This window comes from Castanea sativa, chromosome 2, assembly GCF_040712315.1.
Source record: "Castanea sativa cultivar Marrone di Chiusa Pesio chromosome 2, ASM4071231v1".
NCBI lineage: Eukaryota > Viridiplantae > Streptophyta > Magnoliopsida > Fagales > Fagaceae > Castanea > Castanea sativa.
Window position 1 is genome coordinate 27,819,212 of NC_134014.1, and position 7,898 is coordinate 27,827,109.

Genomic DNA, 7,898 nt, shown 5'->3' on the forward strand with positions numbered 1-7,898 from the left:
GGTTTCAGGGGTATTTTGGTCTTTTTTTGGGTTTTAGAGGGGTATTTTGGTCTATTTTTTGGTTTTGGGGTATTTTGGTCATTTTTTAGGTTTCAGGGGTATTGTGGTCATTTTTTGGGTTTTGGGGAGTATTGTGAGAGATGGGACCAACTTGGCGAGGGTGCTCTCAAAAAGAGATTGTGGTGCTTAAAGCACCTCTCTTTTGGGTAGTTGTGTGGAGTAGCTACTTATTTTTTATACAAAAAAAAAATAAAAAAATAAATACAATTGCATGTTCAAAATACATCAAATGTCATTAATTGAATAAAAAAGTACAATTTGGTAGAATAACCTTAAAGGCTTTGGTCCTAGTTACAATCTATGCAAAAAAATACAAAACTTTGATCCTAGTTACAATCTACCAAAATTAAAGACAAAACACTAATCTCCTAACCAAAATCCTAAGTTCGAGTGCTAGGTTACAAAATGGGAAGGTGTTAGGTACTCATTTCTCCCAGACAGAGTCTAGTCTTCTAGACTCTAATGACTATTATATACCATTTTTGTATAATGTTGAATGATATGTTATAATACACGTAACAAACACTTGGCAAAAATTAATTTAAACAAATTTGCCTTATGTAGATATCCTTTTCTAAAAGAAAAATCAAATATGTTTTTGCAAAGGGTAAAAAAATGGGATTTGATTAGGTTAATAAAAATCAGATCTGTTTTGAAAAACAAATATAAATGAGATTTGATTTGTAAGGATTAGATCTGTTTTTGCAAAGGGTAAAAAAAAAAAAGGGATTTTGTTAAGAAAAAATCTGACGTGTTTTAAGTTTTTTTTTTTTTTTTTAAATTTGGTTTGTAAGAATCATATATGTTTTTGCAAAGGGTAAAAAAATGGAATTTTATTAAGAAAAATCAGATTTGTTTTGAAAAGTTAAAAAATGGGATTTTAAAAGAGGATTCATATTCATAATTCAAATTTATTATGCATGCACCACATATGTAAAAAAAAACTTTAACCTAACTTTTAATTCCTTCTTTGAAATTTCAAAATCTACAATTTTATAATAAAAAAAAAAGACTTTTTCAAAAACAAAATTCAAATATGCATTCAATGAAAATACAGATCTATTTTGTGACTAGAAAAAATTCAGATCTATATTTACTGAAAGTAAAAATCTGTTTTTTACTCGAAAAAATTTTCAGATCTGTATTTAATGAAAATACAAATTTGTTTTTGACTTGAAAAAATTTTCAAATCTGTATTTTGTGAAAATACAGATCTGCCTTTTTTAAAATGTTTCGATGATTATTAGAAGATTTTGAAACCAAAGAAAAAATTAAAATAGACAATCAACTAAAGAACATGTCAAAGAAAATTCCAACTAAGTATATAAGCATGGAAAATATGAATAAAGAACAATTACAACATATTAATTAATGGAAAAGAAAAACAGACAGAAGAATGAAACTAAATACCCCCTGCATGAGCATGCTCTTCAATAGAAGAATATTTTAGAAATCAAAGAAATTTTCACTTCTTCGAGGTCTAAAATACGTTACTTACAAACAAGAAGTTCTTAAAGCAAAAGCCTCCAGAACGTCTTTAACGTAAGGGGAGCAGAGAAGTCAGAAAAGAAAAGCCCTACATTCTAATCTTTTTCCTCTATTTATAGAGATTGGGATGCTTAAAAAATAAGTTGAATGAGATCAGATACGAATTGGTATGCATCCTTATCTCTAAATATCCGAAAAATATAGGCTTTATCTCAATTAGGAGGTTCTTGAGCCAAGCCACACATTTGGGCCAATCGACACTCCAAGAGTGCCGACAGGCCCTCTTAGGTGCAGGCCCACTTTTGAGTTTTGGTTTGATTTGGACTCCTTTTTTGAGGATTTTTTAGCCAAAAATTGCACCTAGACGCATTTTTGATTTGTATTCTAAAAATTAATCCATTTTTCTTGATATTCAGGTCTTTAAAGTAATAATTATCTAATAGATAAATATTCCAAAAAGACTTAATTATCCACAACTTCTTTGTTATATGATTATCCACTTTATTCCCATGCAAGCGGGCTTATTTTTTACATTAACCAACAATCAATCACAAAATTATTTAATTAATTTTAATTGTTTAACCAATCAGAATTAATTTAAATTAATCATACGTTATTGGTTCCATCTAAACAAAATGCATGCGGACCGTGAAAACTTGATCATGTGATATCTTTCAATCCGACGGTTCGATTTAGGAATCGGACATACCGTTGCGATTATTAGAATCTCAAGATCATTTTTATGATATGCAATGAATGAATTAATGCATGTAATGCAACTCTAAATTTCAGGTATAGGATGGTCACTTTAGCCATCTTCCAAGATTAAATTAAGGGTGTAAAATTGAGTGTTTACAGAATGCCCCTCATTGATAAAGCTTGTAAGGCAAATGTCAATGTAAAATAAAGACATTGACTTTAGCAGTCATGATTTAATCGAGGTTGATCTTTCAAAGATTACCTAGCCCTAGAACCTAGAATCTTGAAATCTGAGGTGACTTAGAAGCTTCTTTATCTCAATCTGCATGTGGGGGGCGACCAAGAGACTTCTCTATCTTGGAATCTGAGGCGATTGAGAGGCTTCTCTATCTCAATCTGAATGGGAGGTAACCGAGAGGCTTCTCTATTTTGGAACCTGAGGCGATTGAGAGGCTTCTCTATCTCAATCTGAAACTGGAGGCGACCAAGAGGCTTCTCTATCTTGATCTGAATGGAAGATAACCAAGAGGCTTCTTTATCTTAGAACTTGAGGTGATTGAGAGACTTTTCTATCTCAATCTGAAATTGTGGCAACCAAGAGGCTTCTCTATCTTAATCTGCATGAGAGGTAACTAAGAGGCTTCTCTATCTTGGAACCTGAGGGGATTGAGAGGTTTCTCTATCTCAATTTAAAACTGTGGCGACCAAGAGGCTTTTTTATCTTGAAACCTGAGGCAATTGAGAGGCTTCTCTATCTCAATCTGAAATTGGAGGCGACCAAGAGGCTTCTCTATCTTGATCTGAATGGAAGGTAACCAAGAGGATTCTTTAACTTAGAACTTGAGGCGATTGAAAGAATTCTCTATCTCAATCTGAAATTGTGGCAACCAAGAGACTTCTCTATCTTAATCTAAATGAGAGGTAACTAGAGGCTTCTCTATCTTGGAACCTGAGGGGATTAAGAGGTTTCTCTATCTCAATCTGAAACTGTGGCGACCAAAAGGCTTCTCTATCTTGAAACCTAAGGTGATTGAGAGGCTTCTCTATCTCAATTTGAAATTAGAGGCGACCAAGAGGCTTCTCTATCTTGATCTGAATGGAAGGTGATAGGGTACGATAGAGCGCCAACCCCGACGTTGTCCATATAGGTCGTCCGTGACTTAGCCAGTAAAGCAAGAACCCCGGAAACCTTACCTATGATTACCTCGTCCATGAAGGAAGAAGCTTGGACGAGGTTCGCATGACCAGGGAACGAGTCACCTCGTCTTAAGAGAGTCGCGAAGCTCGTCCTGAACAAAATCCGTCCATAGGAGGAACGACCCTTATTTCTAAGCTAAGGATGCTCGGCAAGAAGATCCTAGGACGAGGCTGTCACACTTAGGAAAATTTTCAAGTGTACTGTTACAACTCCTTTTTACACGTATAACTTCCAATAGTCGTCGTGTGCAAAGTATATAACTTTTAAGCGGTTATGGAAGTTATCTTTAAATCCTTACACCTCCTTGAATCCAGGGGAGGTTACAAGTGTGATAACTGTCTATTAGAACACTATATAAAAGCTCATTCAGACCAAACAAAGGTATGCTTTATATTTCCCAAAAAGTTAGAACTCCGAAAATATAGAGAGAAAAACTAACTTTGCCATCGGAGGATTCTTGGCCGGCAACCTCAGTCACCTTTGATCGCTTTTCTTTCTTTTCCAGGCCATCGAAAGAGCAAGTAGTCCTTTCAAGTTCGGAGCATCCAGCTTACTGATTTCTTCGCATTATTAGAAGGTAACCAAGAGACTTCTTTATCTTTGAACCTGAGGCGATTGAAAGAATTCTCTATCTCAATCTAAAATTGTGGCAACCAAGAGGCTTCTCTATCTTAATCTGAATGGGAGGTAACTAAGAGGCTTTCTATCTTGGAACCTGAGTGGATTGAGAGGTTTCTCTATCTCAATATGAAACTGTGGCGACCAAGAGGCTTCTCTATCTTGATCTGAATGGTAACCATGAGGCTTCTTTATCTTGGAACTTGAGGCGATTGAGAGACTTTTCTATCTCAATCTGAAACTGTGGCGACCAAGAGACTTCTCTATCTTGATCTGAATGGGAGGTAACCAAAAGGCTTCTCTATCTTGGAACGAGAAGTGATTGAGAGGATTCTCTATCTCAATCTGAAACTGTGGCGACCAAGAGACTTCTCTATCTTGATTTGAATGGAAGGTAACCAAGAGACTTTTCTATCTAGGAACCTAAGGTGATTGAGAGGCTTCTCTATCTCAATTTGAAACTGTGGCGATCAAGAGGCTTCTCTATCTTGATCGGAATGGGAGGTAACCAAGAGGCTTCTCTATCTTGGAACTCGAGGAATTGAGAGGCTTCTCTATCTCAATCTAAAATTGTGGCGACTAGGAGACATCTCTATCTTGATTTGAATGGGAGGTAACCAAGAGGCTTCTTTATCTTGGAACCTTAGGCGATTGAGAGGCTTCTCTATTTCAATATGAAACTGCAGCGACCAAGAGATTTCTCTATCTTGATCTGAATAGAAGGTAACCAAGATGTTTCTCTATCTTGAAAGCTAAGGCTTTGCCTGCAAAAGACCAAAGTTTGGGATTAGATTTTAGTGCTTTGTTGTTCCACTATTTTGAGATGTTTGATTTTTCTCTCCTTTTTTTTAGACTTGAATTTGCTCTTCAAAAAGGAAAACTATTGATTTTTTGTAGTCCTTTGAAAAAAAAAATTTCTATCACTTATTTATTCTTCTTCTTCTTCTTCTTTTTTTTTTTTAAATTTGAATTTGTTTTTTAAATGACACCTGTTGTTCTTGATCATCCTTGAAAATTTATTTTTCTTCCTTCAAAATTGAAATTTTCTTGAAATTGATACCATCTGTCTTTGAAAATCTTTGAAAAGCTTTATATATATATATATATATATATATATATATATATATATATATATTTTTTTTTTTTTTTTTTTTTTTTTCATTCTACATTTCAATTTTTAGAAAAAAGAAAAAAAAAAAGCAATTTTTTTTGGTGAGTTAACTGAGTCAACTTAGTCAAACCTGAGTTGACTCAACAACTCAAGTGGGACAAAAGGGGGGGGGGATTTTTTACCCCCTTTTGCTCTTGTCTTCATCTCTTTTTTTACTCTTCCTTCTTCACTCTCTTCTTTTTATTGCATTTTCTTCATCCCTACACCATTTCTTACTTAGAAAATCACTTCCTTAGGCTTCTGAACTGGATTTCATCCATTTCCCAACATATCTTTTCAAATATTTGAGTTCTTGATCATCTTTACAACAAAAACATTTTCTTGAAACTCATTTCCAAACCTCCATTTTTTTTTTTTGCACTTTCATGGCATCTTCTAGGGGGCCATCTTTTCTTACTCTCAATGGGAAAAACTATCATCCATCCCTTAAATGGAATGAGGAAGAGGGGCTCCTTCAAGACCCTAAAACGCATTCTCCACACTCCAAAAATGATTTCAAGGTGAGCTCATTTTTGTTTCTTTGTTGGCAAATTTGTTGATTTTATGTTTTGTTGAGAGCTTGATGGTGGGACATTGTCATTTTGGTGTTGTTTGTTCTTGTTGGAATTTTGAACATTGTATGATTTGGTTGGAAATCCTTGTGTGATCATGTTGTGCTCTTTGTTTTGAGGCATTTTTGAATTGTTGAGTTATTTGGTATCATGAAATTTGGACAATGTTGATGACTCATGAAGATTGGCATTGCATGTAGCTTGTGATATTGTTGAATGAATTTTGACTTGATTGTTGTGAATATTGGAATCATGAGAATTTGATGTGTAGGCTTGATTCAACAAACTCACTTTTGATGAGTGTGGGATTTTGTTAGAATGTGTGAGTCTTACTTCATGAGCATGTAAATTTTTATGGGTATGAGTATGGAAAAATTCTTATGGTCATGTGGATTTTTTTTGTGTTGGACATGGGATTTTTTGGACATGGAATTTTTTTGGTTGGACATGGGATTTTTTGTTTTGGCATGGGATTTTTTTTTTTTTTTTTGGCATGGGATTTTTTTTTTGTTGGACATGGAATTTTTTTTTTTTTTTGAATGGGATTTTGTTTTGGCATGGAATTTTTGTGCGTATGCTTGAGCCATTGTTGAATGATCTTATAGAGATGAATGATTTTTGGGTTGATGGTGGCTATTATTGGAATGTCATTGGATGGCCTTTAGGGTTTGGCTAAAATTTTTAGGAGCATTGTTTTATTTGTTGGGATTTTGGAATGACTATTTTGGGACATGGCTTTTTGTGAACATTTCAGTGATTGGCTAAACTTTATTTTGCAAAACCAAGAGTCGAGGTAGCCTCTAGATGTTGAAAGGCATGTGGGAGATATTGTCATTGGACATTAAGAACATCATTAATGAAGTTGGCTTCCAAACCTTTTTCCGAGCTCTATTAGATCATGATACCAATGAGTATAAGGACCTCCAATTACTCCTTGTTTTGTTAGAGTGAGTTTGGGACACTACTTGCACTTTCCATTTTTCGGGTATTGGTGAGGTGATGTTCACTCCCTATGACTTCTCAGCCATTACTGGCTTAAAATTGGGTGGTGAACAAATTAAAGTTAATGATGTCATCACCTCAGCAGAAATTAAAAGTCTTTTGGGTGTGATGCCTTAAAAAATCAATAGCAAAAGTGTATCCTTGATGTGGCTATACACCAATATTGAGAGCTATAAGATTGTAGCAACTAGCACTTGCATGTTCATGCTTCTCTTGATTGGAACTCTCTTATGTCCAGACTTGAGGTAATACTGTGAGTTTGCACTATTTGTGGAGTCTGAGAGATATTGACCAAATCAAAAATTATGATTCTGGCATGGCTTATGCTGCCTTTTTGGACTTCATGACTCAACTTTCTCAGCGTAGCCTCTTAAGCCTAGGAGGTGCACCATTTGTTTGGCAGGTGAGGTTTTGAATTCTTGGTTATGTGTGTTTTGGAATGTCATTTTGGTTGTTGTGTCGTTAATGATGTGTATTGATTTTTTTTTTCAGGTCTAGATGTATGAATATTTTGGGGTTGGTCCTCAAGTTTTAGAAGATGTTGGTGACATGTATCCAAGGTTTCTTCGTTGGCTACCTAAGTATCGTTTGTCAAGGCCTCCCAAACATTCTTTGCACATTTGGCATACGGTAATTGATAACTCGACTGCCGATGATGTGAGTTTTTTTTAGGGGTTTTGTGTTTGGTTGAGGGTCTTTGTGTTGTTTCTTCTTCTTCTTTTTTCCTATGTGGTATGGCTTCCTTTCATTCTGGTTTCCTTGTGATTTTCAAATGTCCTTGAATCCTTGGCTTGGATGTGAGGAGCATGCAGAGTGTGAATGGGCTCAAGAGCTAAATGGCCGTCAAGTACTGTTTGAGTGTGGCCATGTGAGATATTGGTATTTTGATGACCAGGTGTTAGCTCAAGTTTAACGTGTGTACCCTTATGAGACTATTCCTGTTTATCCTTGTCCCTTCATCTGGTTGGCAGACCTCTTAGCTGATAAGGAAATTGCTCAGGCTCGAGTCGGCCTTGTTGTTTCTGGGACACCAGGCGATTATCTTGAATTTGTCCAGACTCAATTGTAGGGTTGTCTGGCTGGCATTCCTATAACCTTGGTAATTTTCTTT